This window comes from Pinus tabuliformis, chromosome 2_2, assembly GCF_031772625.1.
Source record: "Pinus tabuliformis cultivar Carrire ecotype Pingquan chromosome 2_2, CPIR1, whole genome shotgun sequence".
Taxonomy (NCBI): Eukaryota; Viridiplantae; Streptophyta; class Pinopsida; order Pinales; family Pinaceae; genus Pinus; species Pinus tabuliformis.
The window spans coordinates 463,683,282-463,701,393 of record NC_142300.1 but is presented as its reverse complement, the minus strand read 5'-3'; the positions used below and the strand labels follow the sequence as shown (position 1 = coordinate 463,701,393).

Below are 18,112 nucleotides of genomic sequence, written 5' to 3'. Positions count from 1 at the left end.
AAATTATAACTTTATTTAATGATAAAAATAATCAAAATATAAGTTCAACATATATACCTTTAAAAAGAGACATATAATAAAATTATTAATTATAAGAAATCACTTATAATGCTCTGCGTAGAAAATATAACATCGACCATTAAAATATATTTGAGGAACACCATGATGACAAAGTAAAGCAGTCAGATATGAATGATAACAAAGGTATCCCGAAATACAATGTAATAGTTGCTATTTTTAAACCATATAAAATGGAGCATTCAATTCCAGAGGAAAAGAATTTATCTTCTCCTGAATGATTAAAAACTAAGAGCATTCAATTTGGAAAAGAATTTATCTTCTCTGGAATGATGCTATGAGGACGAATGGCTTTGCAAAGTCTTTATTTCGACCAGAAAGGAAAAGTATAAAATTGGATATGGTGAGTACGAATGGCTTTGCAAAGTCCTAAACAAATAGTTTAATGTGACTGGAATAAGGCAATTAACTCGTTGTGCTGCTGTCGACGTCGGGTAAGATAAGTTGCTGGTCAATTTCTGAGCACCGTGGAAGATCTCGCGGAGGCTGCTGAAGGCTTGATCCATAATCTGGTCCATTCTCAACTACAAAGGCCATGGCCAAACCCCATGTTATGTGTACATCCAAATGGCAATGGAACATCCAGACACCTGCGTTTTCAAAACAAATGACCAATTAAAACAATATAAATGCCTCTCACAATCCATGTACGCACCAGTGTATGATGAAGCTACGTATTCAAAAAAATGACACCAATAATATATACATATGTGTCAGATGAAACTATGTAGATGTATGTACGCTTACCAGGGTTGTCGGCTACAAATCTTATAGCCGACCATCCATTGACTGGAACGTTTACAGTGTTGCCCTTTGGGGGATCAACCAGGTTGAAGTGTTTAGGGTCTCTTCTTGGATTGTAATTACCGAATCCTGTTCCCACGATGTAGAAGTCATAGCTATGGAGATGAATGGAGTGGCTTTCACCTGCAACGATATTCGTTCCCTGAAGTACCACTTGCACCGTTGTATTGTATTTCAGCGCTTTCACTCTCGTCTCTTTTACAGGAGACCACAGGCTTGTGCTAATGTTCTCTGCCGTATAATCGAATTGCAGCAGAGGGTTATCCGGGAAGTTGTCGGTGAATACGCCTTTATGCCGAAATAGTGTGCTTGGAGCATCGACACCGTTGATGGCAGAACAAAAGAAAAGTTATTCATACTTGCTGCCAATGTTGTTCCATTCAACAACCCAATTCCCACAGTGTAGAGCAGATTCTCTTCAACGGTCTGAGGGACAGAGACTGGGTGCTGGGGCGAGGCCAAGCTTCTCAGAGCCGCATTGAACTTTGCCATAGATTTAGTGTCGTTAAAGAACGGTAGATCGGGGACCTGTGGAGATGAGGAAGTTGAGTTAATTCCATCGTATCCCAAAATCGCAGTTGTTGTGTTGTTATCGAAGGCAACTCCTTGCCCACTGGAATATGCGCGAGCAGCCATGTAGTACCTGTCTATACACTGATCAGCAGTAACAAGTACGTCTGTAGTCTGCCCAGGGCCGAGCATCAGAAAATTGGTCTGAGCAGGCTTTGTATACAAAGCATCCACAGCTACAATGGTCATTGAATGATTTGCCACCGCGAAGAATAGGTCATTGTTCATTGCAGCATTGATAACGCGTAGAAGATTGGTTTCTCCTGCCTTCACTCGAATACGAGTAGTATCTGCATCAACAAGAATAAGATATATCAGCAAATCATTCAAACATAACAACTCAATTAGTAAATCAATAAAGATCAGATCAGATACAACAAAAGTCGGATACCAGCTGAAGTAGAACAATTGTATAGGTCTCCAGGCTGGCCATTTATAGTATAAGCGTCTGAAATGTTGGGGGCAGCTCCTGTGCGTGTCGCTTCATTCACAACATCAATGGGATTTGAATTCCACCATTGTCCTGTCAAAGCACAAACAAATTACAATACATATTATGATCAGGTTACCACCCTATTTCATTATTTAATTAGATATTACTGCTTCAAAACAGCACACCGGTATCGTTAAAGTTGCATACCCAGAACGATGGGAAACTGTTTATCCGGGACAGCATAGGGATAAGCAGTTCTCCTGTTGGGATAGATAATTAAGGCTCCATAGACTGTAGCTCTAAGCCATGAGCTATGAACATGCCACCAGAGGGTCCCTTCTTGGCCAGTTACGTTGAATTTGTAAATGTAACTTCCACCAGGGCGAATTGGGCATTGGGTCACAAACTCGGGTCCATCAGCCCACCCTGTGCGGAACTGCCGTATTCCATGCCTGCAAATATATATATGGAGTGTTAAGCATAGGAAACGAAATTGCTTCTATGGAGTGTTCATCATTATTTAAGACAGAGACAAGAAGAATAGACCATTACAGATTACAGACCAGTGAATGGTTGCGTTATACTGGGCCTTGTTGCGGACTTCCACTATAAGAGTGTCTCCATTGTGAACATGAAGTGTTGGACCGGGAAACTGTCCATTTACTGTAATTATGTCGTGTGTTTTGCATAGCCTCGTTACGGACATTGATTCAATCTTCAGCCAGTCAACCAGAGATCGTCAGTTTCCTTTGAATAATTTTCTAAAATCCTAACTCTAGGGCACAATATTAGAAATTGAATGAAATCATTCATGTAGGCAATAACAGCGTTCAATATTCAGAGGGAAAGCGATGAAATCAGTCTTATAAATCGAGACACTTACATCAAACGTGTATCGATGTATGCTTCCCATGGCTGTAATAGCGAAAAGGTTCAGGGAAACCGCCAACAGAAAAGTTAGCTTAGCTGAAATTGGCAGCATTTTGTTGACATGAGGTGGATTCAACCCTAATTCTGCCATTGTATAACCACTCCTTGAGAGCTATCAACTAAGAAAACCGATCTGTATTTCCTGCGCTTCGTAATTAAAACCGCTCAACTTCTCCACGTGTCACAAACTTTCGAAAACAGAAGACTGGCTCTGTCCAAATGAATGAATTCGTGACAGATAAAGAAGAAAACCAGTGTAGTGTACTGGAGAGGAACTGAGCCCCGCGAGGATTTATATAAGTAAAATTGCCAATGACAACCGAGACTTCTTCTACAATCAGTAAAAATTTCTAGGGTTGGTGAGAGTTAGTGAAGGATTGTGATCATTGATTGAGATTACCCACCAAACACGGGAGAATTAGTACTGGAACTGTTCAACGGAATGACAATAACAAGAGTTGTAATAATATCTTAAGCGACAACATTGACTAAGATCGCCTGTATAGCAGGTTAAGGACGTTAAGAATGCGGTTTGTAGCTATGCAACCAAGGGATTGTATTGTTTTTACTTCTCATAGCACGTTAAGAAAGCGGACGTGGTATGGGAATTTTTATTTACTTTTATTCTCCCATGGAGAAAACTTCAGATGCTTGCTTCATTAATTCGATTCTTCCACAGATTCTTCTTCTTCCGCGTGTTGTATTATAGCTGAGAAAACTAAACTGTGATTTTGTTGGGTTTACTTTTAATTCCGCGTGGATAAAACATCAAATATTCCCTATCCACATCAGATATTCCCTCCCTAATTCTATAGCGTGTATGCCTGTTTTCCAGACATGTTTTATGATGTCTGGAAAAACAAAACTGTGACCAGTTCTCCATCTGACTGTTGACAAACATGGAATCTTCAAATATGCGCAGGTGAAACGTTCCCACTTTAGAATATTCTTGTTAGATTGCCTCTCGCGAGCATGACGTTATTAATTTGTCAGCATCCAACGCATGTGGACGTCAAAAACATTTATAATTTGTAATTAGCCAGTAAGGCGTTCAGCACCTTAATATTACATATCTTGATGATCTGGGTATGTAGATGTCTCAACCAAACAATTTATGGAACTGGAACTTTCAGCTAACTTTGGTTGGACGACTAAATATTTAGTTGTATTTGATAGGAATTTGTTCTACTATGTCACTTTCTTCATTTGACCATCCTTCTTTGCTTCCTGTTGCCTGCCTTTACTATTGTCAACCACTGTTCCATTTTGATTATATGCATTGTTGTTCCTGAGAACCTGCAACTCAGCTGTATGCAGTGTTTTCTTATGCGGCTTATTTTGGGGTCCAGTGTGTGTGCTATGTGTGCGTTCACTGTGGCTGTAGATGGCAAATAGTGTTACTGCTGCCTTTGGAACTCTTCATTCCCAGAAGTCAATTTGAGGGAATGGAGATTTTGGGACAGCCCCTGAAGAACATCAGGCTCATCTTTCCCAGTCCTGGCAATGCCTGCTTTCGAGCCCTGCTCCACTCCTACCATGGTTCTTTTGCTTGTACCTGGAATGACAGCACTTGAGTCCCTTGCATTTTTCTGAACCTCGGCCTGATCACATTGAGACTTACCTCGAGATTTCCCTTTTCATGTTGCTGAGCTTTCTGTCGGCACTCATCAACACCTTAATATTATTTCACGGTCCTGTTTATTTAAAATTTTGTCGTTTGAAACCATTGAAATTCACTATTGCATATGAGGTTGCCACTCGGTCCGTTTCTTTGTTGTGGGTTTTTTATGCAGCTTATTTAAACAATGTTTGCAATATTCAAGGCTACGGTTAATTGTCTATGTTTTGTAGGATTGTAAATCTTTTATGGAAGATAATATCAATGAATCAAAAAACAATGTTTGCAATATTCAAGGCTAAGGTTAATTGTTTATGTTTTGTAGGATTGTAAATCTCTTATGGACTTTTTGTAAAATTTATGCAATTTGTGAATTTGCAATATTCAAGCCTCACGTTAATTGTTTATGTTTTGTAGGATTGTAAATGTTTTATGGACTTTCTGTCAAATTTATGCAATCTAGTATTTGTGAAAAGTAGCTCAATATTGGTTTAGAAATAGAACCGTGCATACTCTGTTTCCAATAAAAATTATTGAAGGAAAACTGCCATTGGCTTCCAAGTTGCAATTCTCTCTAAGGAACCAAGTTGCTGATGCATTTTATTCATTTCGAGTTTTTCATCTTTTGCTTTAGCCCTTCATCATCGAGCTATTTTTTGCTCTCTTCCCTCCAATGTCCTTTTTATTATGGAACCAAGCTACTATAGAATCAAAATACTGTTCTCTTCTAAAGTCTTCCTTTCAATGTGGATCATCAAGGTTCATGTTTCTGGATGACTATGTTCCTGGATCATTGGCAATCCTTCTGAGAGATGTGCCTTGGTTTTCTCTAAGCCTTGAGAAAACTTGGATGGACTTGAATTAATACCAATTTTATTATATCATAAACTTGACTAAGATGGAGGGAGGACTTTGATCTTTCATATCTTAGTCACTCATTTGCACTTCTTCTCTAGATTTGCAACCCTCATATACTTCTAGAGTTGTTCTTCAAAAGGATAGGGATCTCCTTAGGCTTCATTCTTGTGATATTGTGAAGCTCAAGAACCTAAATCACTCTTTGAAGTATCTTTATCACCTTGTAGCTTTGTCTTCCTTTGAATGAAAACACAATGACACCATGAGCTTCATCTAATTGATCATCATATTGCTTCTCCTCCAAACCTATAGGAACCTAGTCCTTGAGCCGTGGAATGAAGAGTTTTCCTGAATCTGCTTTATTCCACTCCTGTGCTCATTGAGATGTCTTGAAACTAAACAATCATCAATTAGTGTCAATCCTATGACATCTTTTCAACCTAAAAGAGACAATTTGATCCACACCAGACAACAGATGCTCCATTTTCTAAAGGTGGGCTAACTGTCCGCAATCAATGAGATAAATGTATGCAGGATTTCCAAGACATAAACATACTACAATTATCTACTGTCTCCAATTCCATATTTATCCCACTACTTCAAGTACCTGAATTTAAAAGTTTGGGTCGAGTATGTTGTAGATGGAAAATAGTGTTATTGCAACCTTCGGAACTCTTCATTTCCATAAGTCAATTTGAGGGAATGGAGATTTTGGGACAGCCCCTGAAGAACATTAGGCTCATCATTCCTAGTCCTGGCAATGCTTGCTTTCGAGCCCTACTCCACTCCTACCATGGTTCTTTTGTTTGTACCTCGAATGACAACACTTGATTCCCTTGCATTTTTTTGAACACCGACTCTAATCACATTGAGACTTACCTCGATATTTCCCTTTTCATGTTGCTAAGCTTTCTATCGGCACTCATTAGCACCTTAATATTATTTCACGGTCCTATTTATTTAAAAAAAAAATGTTGTTTGAAACCATTGAAATTCATTATTGCACATGAGGTTGCCACTAGGTCCCTAGTTGTGGGTTTTTTTATGCAACTTATTTAAAAAATGTTTGCAATATTCAAGGCTCAGGTTAATTGTCTATGTTTTGTAGGATTGTAAATATTTTATGGAAGATAATATCAATTAATCGAAAAACAATGTTTGCAATATTCAAGGCTCACGTTAATTGTTTATGTTGTGTAGGATTGTAAATCTTTTATGGATTTCTTGTAAAATTTATGCAAGTGAGTATTTTTGAAAAGTATTTCAATGTTGGTGTAGAAACAAAAATAATGTTTGCAATATTCAAGGCTTAGGTTAATTGCTTATGTTTTGTAGGATTGTAAATCTTTTATGGGCTTCTTGTAAAATTTATGCAATCCATTATTTGTGAAGCAGCTCAATATTGGTTTAGAAACAGAACCTTACATACTCTGATTGCAATAAAAACTATTGATGGAAAACTGCCATTGGCTTCCAAGTTCAGATTCTCTCTAAGGAACCAAGTTGTTGATGCATTTTATTCATTTTAAGTTTTTCATGTTTTTCTTCTGCCCTTCATCATCGATCTCTTATTTTCTCTCTTCCCTCCAATGTCATTTTTATTACGGAACCAAGCTACTATAAAATAAAACTATTTTTCTCTTGCAAAGTCTTCCTTTCAACGTGGATCATCAATGTTCATGTTTTTGGATTACTATGTTCCTGGGTCATTGGAAATCCTTCTGAGAGATATGCCTTCGTTGTCTCTAAGGCCTCAGAAAACTTGGATGGACTTGAATTAATACCAATTTGATTATATCATAAGCTTGACTAAGATGCTGGGAGGACTTTGATCTTTCATATCTTGGTCATTCATTTGCACTTTCTCTCTAGATTTGCAACCCTCATATACTTCTAAAGTTGTTCTTCAAAAGGCTAGGGATCTCCTTAGGCTTTCTTCTTGTGACATTGTGAAGCTCAAGAACCTAAATCACTCTTTGGAGTATCTTTATCACCTTGTAGCTTTGTCTTCCTTTGAATGAAAACATAGTGACACCATGATCTTCATGTAATTGATCATCATATTGCATTTTCTCTTCAAAACCTATAGGCACTTAGTCATTGAGCGGTGGAATGAGCAGTTTTCCTGAATCTTCTTTATTCCACTCCCGCACTCATTGAGGTTTCCTGAAACTAAAATAATCATCAATTAGTGTCAATCCTATGACATCTTTTTAACCTAAAAGAGACAATTTGATAATATTCATACTACGCCATCTTTTCAACCTAAAAGAGACAATTTGATCCACACCACACAACAGAAACTGCTCCATTTTGTAAAGGTGGGCTAGCTCCCCACAATCAATGAGATAAATGTCTACAGTATTTCTGGGATGTAAACATACTGCAATTATCTACTGTGACCCACTCGATAAGATGTCTCCAATTCCATATTTATCCCACCACTTCAAGAATAGAAGTTAAAACTTGGGGTCCAGTATGTGCGTTCACTATGGTTGTAGATGGAAAATAGTGTTACTACAGCCTTTGGAACTCTTCATTCCCAGAATTCAATTAGAGGGAATGGAGATTTTGGGATAGCCCCTGAAGAACATCAAGCTCATCTTTCCCAGTCCTGGAAATGCCTGCTTTCAAGCCCTGCTCCACTCCTACCATGGTTATTTTGTTTGTCCCTGGAATGACATCACTTGAGTCCCTTGCATTTTTTTGAACCTAGGCCTGACTGTGATCACATTGAGACTTTCCTCGAGATTTCTCTTTTCATGTTGCTGATCTTTCTATTGGCACTCATAAGCACCTTAATATTATTTCGCGGTCCTGTTTATTTAAAATTTTGTTATTTGTTGTTTGAAACCATTGAAATTCGTTATTTCACATGAGGTTGCCACTTGGTCCATTTCTTGGTTGTGGGTTATTTTATGCAACTTATTTAAACAATGTTTGCAATATTCAAGGCTCAGGTTAATTGTCTATGTTTTGTAGGATTGCAAATCTTTCATGGAAGATAATATCAATGAATCAAAAAACAATGTTTGCAATATTAAAGGTTGAGGTTAATTTTGTATGTTTTTGTAGCATTGCAAATCTTTTATGGATTTCTTGTAAAATTTACGCAATCGAGTATTTTTGAAAAGAAACTCAATGTTGGTTTAGAAACAAAAAACAATCTTTGCAATATTCAAGGCTCAAGTTATTTTTTTTATGTTTTTTACGATTGTAAATCTTTTATGGACTTCTTGTAAAATTTATGCAATAGAGTATTTGTGAAAAGTGTCTCAATATTGGTTTAGAAACAAAAACTTGCATACTTTGTTTCCAATAAAAACTATTGATGGAAAACTTCCATTAGCTTCCAAGTTCAGATTCTCTCTAAGGAACCATGTTGTTGATGCATTTTATTCATTTTGAGTTTTTCATGTTTTGCTTCTGCCCTTCATCATCGAGCTCTTTTTTTCTCTCTTCCCTCCAATGTCCTTTTTATTACGAAACCAGGCTACTATAGAATCAAACTATTTTTATCTTCTAAAGTCTTCCTTTCAATGTGGATCATCAAGGTTCATGTTTTTGGATTACTATCTTCCTGGGTCATTGGCAATCCTTTTGAGAGATGTGCCTTGGTTGTCTCTAAGGCCTCAGAAAAATTGGATGGACTTGAGTTAATACCAATTTGATTATATCATAAGCTTGACTAAGATGCAGGGAGGACTTTGATATTTCATATCTTGGTCATTCATTTGCATTTTTTCTCTAGATTTGCAACCCTCATATACTTCTCGAGTTGTTCTTCAAAAGGCTAGGCATATCCTTAGGCTTTCTTCTTGTGACATTGTGAAGCTCAAGAGCCTAAATCATTCTTTGGAGTACCTTTATCACCTTGTAGATTTGTCTTCCTTTGAACGAAAACATAGTGACACCACGAGCTTCATGTAATTGATCATCATATTGCATTTTCTCTTCAAAGCATATAGGCACCTACTCCTTGAGACATGGAATGAACAATTTTCCTGAATCTGATTTATTCCACTCCTCCGCTCATTGAGATGTCCTGAAACTAGAATAATCATCAATTATTTTCAATCATATGACATCTTTTCAACCTAAAAGAGACAATTTGATAATATTCCTATTACAAAATCTTTTCAACCTAAAAGAGACAATTTGATCCACACCAGACAACAAAAACTCCTCCATTTTCTAAAGGTGGGCTAACTCCCCGCAATCAATGAGATAAAAGTTTGCAGTGTTTATAGGACATAAACATACTACAATTGTCTACTATGATCCACTCGATAAGATGTTTCCAATTCCAAATTTATCCCACCGCTTCAAGAATAGAAGTTAAAACTTGGGGTCCAGTATGTGCATTCACTGCAGCTGTAGATGGAAAATAGTGTTACTGCAGCCTTTGGAAGTCTTCATTACCAGAAGTCAATTATAGGGAATGGAGATTTTGGGACAGCCCCAAAATAACATCAGGCTCGTCTTTCCTAGTCCTCGCAATGCCTGCTTTAGAGGCCTCCTCCCCTCCTACCATGGTTCTTTTGCTTGTACCTGGAATCACAACACTTGAGTCCCTTGCATTTTTTTGAACCTCGACCTGACTGTGATCACATTGAGGCTTACCTCGAGGTTTCCCTTTTCATGTTGCTAAGATTTCTCTTGGCACTCATCAGGGCCTTAATATTATTTCATGTCCTGCTTATTTAAAATTTTGTTATTTTGTTGTTTGAAACCATTGGAATTCACTATTGAACATGAGGTTTCCACTTGGTCCATTTCCTGGTTGTGGGTTTTTCTACGCGGCTTATTTAAACAATGTTTTTAATATTCAAGGCTTGGGTTAATTGTCTATGTTTTGTAGGATTGTAAATTTTTTATGGAAGATAATATCAATGAATCAAAAAAAAATGTTTGCGATATTCAAGGCTCAAGTTAATTGTTCATGTTTTGTAGGATTGTAAGTCTTTTATGGACTTCTTGTAAAATTTACATAATCAAGTATTTTTGAAAAGTAGCTCAATGTTGTTTAGAAACAAAAAACAATGTTCTCAATATTCAAGGCCCAGGTTAATTTTTTATGTTTTGTAGGATTGTATTTATCCTTTATGGACTTCTTGTAAAATTTATGCAATCGAGTATTTGTGAAAAGGAGCTCAATATTGGTTTAGAAATAGAACCTTGCATACTTTGTTTCAAAAAAAAACTATTGATGGAAAGCTGCCATTGGCTTCCAAGTTCATATTCTCTCTAAGGAACCAAGTTGCAGATGCATTTTATCCATTCCAAGTTCCCCATGTTTTGTTTCTGCCCTTCATCATCAAGTTTTTTTTTCTCTCTTCCCTCCAATGTCCTTTTTATTACGGAACCAAGCTACTATAGAATCAAAATATTGTTCTCTTCTAAAGTCTTCCTTTCAATGTGGATCATCAAGGTTCATGTTTCTCGATCATTATGTTCCTGGATCATTGGCAATCCTTCTGAGAGATGTCCCTTGGTTGTCTCTAAGCCGTGGGAAAAATTGGATGGACTTGACTTAATACCAATTTGATTATATCATAATCTTGACTAAGATGCTGGGAGGACTTTGATAATTCATATCTTGGTCATTCATTTGCACTTGTTATCTAGATTTGAAACCCTCATATACTTCTATAGTTGTTCTTAAAAAGGCTAGGGATCTCCTTAGGCTTGCTTCCTGTGTGTTATAGACATTTTTGGGAGCTACAACCCCAAGCATGAAATGCCCATAAACCAAGGGCTCCTAAGTCCCTAAAAGTGTTGTTCTAACCCCTAAAAGAACAAGGTCAACAGATTACAGCATCTCCTAGAAGTTCTCCATGAAAAACTGCTCATAATTGGTCAAAACAGGATCATTTCAGCTGCTCCACTGGCCAAGTGCGTTGCATCTCACCTAAATACACTATGAGGGTGCGTTGCATTTCAAATATCCCTTCTATGGGGTGCGATCGGTGAGAAATGACAAATGGCAGTGTCATTCCGCGAGGTGGAGAGGCAATGGAAGCTTCCAAAATCTTCTCCTGTGACACTTTCCTCACTGAATTCGACCAAGGATGAGTAAGAGACCATCAATCTCCAAGTGGAAGCAAGAAATATCAGAGGGAAGACACTAATCAAACCATGAGCTGACTCATCTCCATTACAGACATCTATATATGGATCCCTCATCCAAGAGATCCAGAGGCTGGAATTTTGCATATTGTAAGGAATTGTTGTTGGTTTCTTGAGACAAACATCACATTGTTGGGTGATCTAAGCTTTGTTTGAGGTGAAAAGGGGCTTCTTTGCTGGGAGGTTGATGCTGGGTCAGAACAACTGGTTGTAACTCCTCTTGGCTCTTTCTTGTTTTATCAATAAAATCTATTCAAGTTTTCCTCCATGCTCTTGTGTCATTGATTCTTGCTACATTTGTATGGTCAATTTACATCTGATCCTAGATTGTTTATGATTATAGATCCATGTCTTGGTATAGTGCTATGCTTATGTGATCTTACAGGTACTTTGTGAAGCTGGGCGTGCAAGGGAGCAGGTAGCTAAAGACTATCAAAGAAGAGGGGAATCAAATCAGGAGATTAGCACAAGACAGAGGTTGGTCTTTCTGTTCCTCTCTATCTATAATTCATAAAGGAAAAATGAAAGTGGCTTTTCTCTGTTTGTTTCTAAGGTAGCTGTCACACCTTAGTGGGATAGAGCAGTTCTATATAGACACTTTTCCCTGTAACAAAATGGCGACTCCGCTGGGGAGATAATTTGTTTGTTTGCTTATCATTCTTTGTTGTTTGTTTCATAAACTTACAAGTAGCATTCGAACTGCATTTGCCATAACAAATGCAAAGTAGATAACTGCAATTTCAATCTATCTACTGGATCTGTTTATGAGTTAAACAACTGATTCACAAACTATCTGACTACCCTTGCGATAGCTTTTAGATCCTCCTTAGATCTACCCCTGATTGTTGCATTACTGATTGCTTTTTGCTCAGCCAAAACCCAAGAACCGAACTGTAAACTGTGACTCGGAACCCAAACAGAGTCTCGTTTCTGGCCCAGCGCAGGTACTGTTCAGAGAATCTGAACTTCAGCGCACTTCCCGAGTGGACAAGGTGCGCTGCATTTCAAATTCTCTGTGTTACAGGTGCACTGATCAGACTAGGCTCTATGCAGTTTTGGTTTCTGTGATTCATTCTTTCCAGTTCTATTTTCCTGAATTTTGCTGCCTGTGATTAGTATATGTCTATTTGAAACCCCTTTTCCTTGCTGTTATTCCGCCTCCTTTGTACAAAAGAACTATAGATGTTTTTGTGTGTTTGTTGAGTCATTTACAGTTCTCCTTTGCAAAAGTAGCATAATCGTACTGTCGTCCTTTGATTTGAAACTGTCGCAAGTGTCGATTTCAATCATAGGAAAGAGTTTGATTGCTATTGATGGTCGATTATCCTGTTACTATTGTTTTTGGTCTGAATTTGTAATTTTCTAGTGTCAAGAACAAGTATTCATTTTAAAATCGTAAGGTGTTGTGATCGTCTCCATTTTTGGTTTCGAAAAGAAACTTGTTGATATTTGTCGCTTGAAAAGAAATTCAGATTTGTGCATCAACTTTATTTTTAGCATTCATATACTAAGAAAGTCCAAAACAAATACATGCATGTGCATTTGCATATAGACAATCTGATTGGCTTGATTTAGGAAAGTGCATTTAGAGTGTGTTCTTTTCTCTTTGTGAAAAGATTATGTCTTTCTTTTCCTTAGTAGCTAGGATTTTCATTGCACAAAGAAGATAAAAAGTTTGTTTATCATCTTAGATTGCATTTTAGGAATTACATCTACATCTCGCGGTGAACCTGAAAGGCAAACTTCATAAACAAGATCAACTTAAAATAAATTCAATGAATCTAACAACGCTTTGGAACTTAACGCACAACATTTAGAAGTCTAGGCTAGATACGTATTCCAGCGTCATAAAGCCTGGTAGCTGTTGTTCTCACTGATGGTTGGGTGATTCCTCCACTTTGAGACGATAAGTGCCAGTACGGACTTGTGCTCCCACGTACCATCGAGTATATTTTGGGAGACCCCAATAGGCTTAATCCTTTATCCATAGGAAGCTGTGTCTACCACCCTATCGATCGCAATGCACTGAACACAGCAGTCGGGAAGATTGACTGCCGTACCGTAAAAAGTATTCTGCAGTTTTGCGATTGGTTTGGTAATCCCTCTACCTAGATTTCCAGAGCATTCCCTTTTGTTCCTTTTCAGACTCCTTAATGGAAAAGGTCCATCTAAGCACTTGTCACTTTAGGCTCATTAAAAATCGAAGGAGACTAGAGTCATCTTTTGTTTTTTCTCAACTCTTAAAAGTTGAAAAAACAAGTTGTGTCAAAGCGTCTAAATTTTATTTTAAACGGAATACTCATTACCCCTTTCCTATGTTGATCTTGGGTTGAGAAAATGGAGTCCACCAACCAAGGAATTCCCCTTGGAGGAAATCCTAGTCCCTTCTCCTCTTGGGGAGATGTTGGTGCACCCCATATGGCCACATTGTCGCTTCCAGGACTGACAATTGGTTTGCCTGTATGGCTCTTCTCAACCTCTGTTGTTCAAAACACCATAATTCCTGAACAATCGAATCAGCAACTAGACGAGTCCAGAGTTACCCACCAACCTTCTACTTCCTCTAATTCTTCCTCTCCTCCTTCCTCTTCGCTTGATGAGGCTGGTAAAGCCAAAAGTCAAGTACCTAAGGAGAAGAAGGAAAAGAAGAAGAAACAGAAGAAGAAGAAGGAGCCAAAAGCGAATGGGGGCAAACGAGTGTCGTCTAGCGAAAATCCACACACTGCACCGATCAGGCCTAAATCGCCATGTGTCATTTGAAAAGGAGACCACTATCATAGAGATTGTCCTTGCATCCCTCGGATCTTAAGGGACTGGTCTCCTCGTTTGCACAACCCGGTGTCGTCAACCTCTGATGGTCATGTTGAAAACACACCATCAACTAGTGAAAGTGAAGCCCCATGACAAAAAGGAAAATATAGATTTCCTTGTAAACTGTGCAAAGATGATCATGCCGTCCATCTTTTTCCCTTCTTAGACGAAGCTAAAATAGTTTTGGACGATCGTCCGGTTTCACCGTTACGACTTCCTCCTGGATATAAAAAACTCTTGCCGAGTCCGTCACCGGTTAAAAATCCGGCTGGCCCGCTCAAGTGGTCAACTGAAGCATCTATCATTGAAGATAAACCATCTAAACCCATACCAGACGAAATTCAAAAGGTCGAGGCAGCAGTTGACCCGGTCTTGCCTTCAGAGGTTCCATCTTTAGATGATACAGTCACTGAAGAGAACAAGGATGACACCGTCCAAATTCTTTTCATAAGCATAGACTCCAACGAACATGGGGGCAATTTACCCGTTCCTTTACCACAGGAAGGAAGTTCGTCAGATTCGTACCCGGCCGTCTATTCGGTCCCACCACCAAGCAACGTAGTTGTCTCCTTCGACTGGAATCAACTAGGCAGACCCCGTTTACCAGCTAGTGTACCATTCCGAATCATTGTTCAAATATATAGAATGATTATGGCTGGTACCATCATAGATGAGGGGGCTTCTGTGAGTATCCTTTCCTCAACTGCTTGGAAAGCGCTTGGTTCACCATCGTTTTTTCCTGAGATGAGAAATCTAACAGGTTTTGATAAAGGAACTAGTCGACCGTTAGGGATCCTTCCCAATGTGCCCATAACATTGAGAGGGAAAACAGTTCACATGAACATAATGGTAGTTCAAGGACCCCTGGATTACAATCTACTCCTTGGACGAGACTATATTTATAGCATGGGAGCAATTGTCTCCTCACTCTTTAGAGTAATGTGTTTTCCGCACGAAGGAAGAGTGGTCAAGCTCGTAGACCAGCTTTCATTTCCCAGATCACGCATAGCAAATAGTCATATACCATCCCTGAATGGTCTTTTCACGCAAGAAATGTCTCAATCCCCAGTCCGTCCACCCGATGAGTGCGACTGATTCGAGGGACATGACTGAAACCTAGGGGGCATGCACCCTGGTCTGCTTCGGCAGGAAAACTTCAAGTATAGGGTAGGTTTCCGCGAGAAAATATGACTAGTCTGTACTCTCGTCTGTGATTGGAAGAGGGGGTTATTCTAGAACAAGATTCTCTTGTCAAAGTTATGTGAGTGGAGTAGCCTCCTTCACTCACCTTTGTCTATTTCGGTAGGCATCGCCGAATAAGTGTTTTGTTTACACCGTAAATAGAACAATCTTTGGTAACCTGTAAGAGGTAGGCCTCTCTCGGTAAAACAAATGTTTTAACGGAATAAAGAAGGGGTAACCTTGAAACTTTGTTTTATACCTGGGGGCATGCAAGCCTTTTGGCATGACAGCGAAGAGCGACTATTTATTTTTTTAAATTTGTAGGTCCTCTAACCCTTTAAACTTGTAGGATTGGTCGTTTCCTAACTTGCATAAAGAAAGGATGTGGGGCAAAACTCTAAAAATTTCCGTTTTTATGAGACATTCTTATCACATGACTGGATTAATCGAGCAGTGTTACCGCAAGGTTCAAGCTCGTTAAAAACTAAACCTGCATCGAGAAGTGTTACCGCAAGGTTCAAGCTCGTTAAAAAATAAACCCGCATCGAGTAGTTTTAGCACATAGTTCAAGCTCGTTTAAAAATAAACATAAGCGATGAGCAAATGTTTCCCCCCACGTTTAAGCTCATTAAAAAATGAACTATTCCCCGGTAAATAACCATCGTGAATGTAGTACTTCAGCCATTAAAGCCTTGGTCGTGTTTGCACCATCACCTCCACTTTTGCATTGGCCGATCATTCACCTCCATTTGATTGTTTACCCATTTTGAGGAACAGCTGCGAAGAGTGATTTCACTAGCCATCCTTGTAACACTACCGTGATTGGAAAATTCCAAACCTTACCTGGAATTAGTTTCTACCCATTTTATCACTCGTTCCTCAAAAGACGAGTCTCCTTTAAGCTCTTTTCAACTAACTCGTAAAATATGAAAAGATTTCCGAGCCATTAGCCTCTCCAACTCGTTAAAGGGACAGGAAGTGCTATCCCTCCTCTAAATTTTAATCTTTTTGGACCTGAGGGATTATTACACAAAAAGATCGAGCGCTTGTTTTGCTTCGGCTCGTTAAAAGTATCAAAAATTCATCCCTTTTGTATTGTTTTATACTTTTTCGGACCTAAGGGATTAGATGACGAAAAAGGAATTTTGGAGTTACCTTTACGTTCCTTTTCAGACTCTCTAAAATTGAAAAGGACCGAGTTATCTTTGTCGTTAAACTCGTTAAAAATATTAATAGCGACAAACTTGTCTATAGATGAGAACGAGTTTCACTATCGCTAGGCTCGTTAAAACATAGCGATGGGTTTGCCCAAAGGGAAAATTATAGAACAAGCATATGTTATCCTCCTCAAGCTTGACAAAAATAAAGAGGTACTGGTCAGCAATGACTGGGGAAAAATTGGGAAGAAAACTTGAAGAAACTTTGTTGGTAGCAAGTCGCTCTTGAACATGACACTTCTACTCCGTGTCCGAGTCGGGTTGGGTTGTTTCATTCACCGGTCACATAGCCATGGTCCCATCATACCATCCACATTTGGGGTTAATGCTACCAATCCATCACAACAGTGTCATCAATATGTTCAAGAGAAGTCATTCAGAGAATTCACCTGTGTCTCACCCACTACCATACATTTATACTCCATTCTTTCATGACCGCCACCCTGAACCTTATATCACTAGATCGTTTTCACCTCCATTAAAGTCATTTTCTCCATTCCGTATCATTGATGTGGGATTCATTAAGGCCCTCCTGTGACAGATCACTTCTTGTTGACATCAGCTCATTATCCAAGAAGTTGATCTAGGAACACCCCATTCAGTACTTTGAAGCTTGCATGCATCAATGGCAAGTTTCTCACTTCCGGCGACAGGTTTACATCAATGACCTTCGACCGAAAGATTCTGCGTGGTGTTCGACGCCAAGTCCTTTATTCACACCATGTGAATTGTACTGCAGTACCTTGAGGGTCAGGCGATGTCTTTCCATGTTCCTCTCGCGCCTGTTAACAACTTACGTCATTGGCTGGTAATCAGGCGATGTCTTTCCATGTTCGACTCCAGAACAGCTTTCACATGGATCGACTTGTACTTCGAGTGAATATCGAACGAGATTGAAGACCCCGGATCTAGTTTCATCCATCCGGGCTGCGATATATATTCAGGGAAATAAAGACATCAAATGTACATCATTGCCGCACAGATAATCATCCAATCAAAAGGATGATGGCTCTATCAGAATCATCAGTCTACACTCCGACGATTGTCTGTCCTATGTACATGAAAATGAATTTATAAAGCTGAGCATGGAAATGCCCGCCTTAGCTAGATCATGAAAATATTATGAAGATAATGTATTGTATTGTATTTTATTACAGGTCTCCTCCCAGCATTGAAAGAACTTCGGATCCTCATAATAAAGCATTTCACCCGACATCAAAAGATTAACGACCTCATGCTTTAGGGGGCAACTGATATAGACATTTTTGGGCCCTACAACCCCAAGCATGAAATGTCTATAAACCAAGGGCTCCTAAGTCCCTAAAAGTATTGTTCTAACCCCTAAAAGAACAAGGTCAACAGATTACAGCTTCTCCTAGAAGTTCTCCATGAAAAACTACTCAGAATTGGTCAAAACAGGATCATTTCAGTTGCTCCACTAGCCAACTGCATTGCATCTCACCTAAATACACTGTGAGGGTG

General features: G+C 38.8%; 1 pseudogene; it reads right to left on the bottom strand.

The window, feature by feature from the left end:
* Positions 1 to 483: 483 nt before the first annotated feature.
* LOC149193309 (laccase-12-like) lies at positions 484 to 2,906 on the bottom strand (annotated as a pseudogene).
* Positions 2,907 to 18,112: the final 15,206 nt, after the last annotated feature.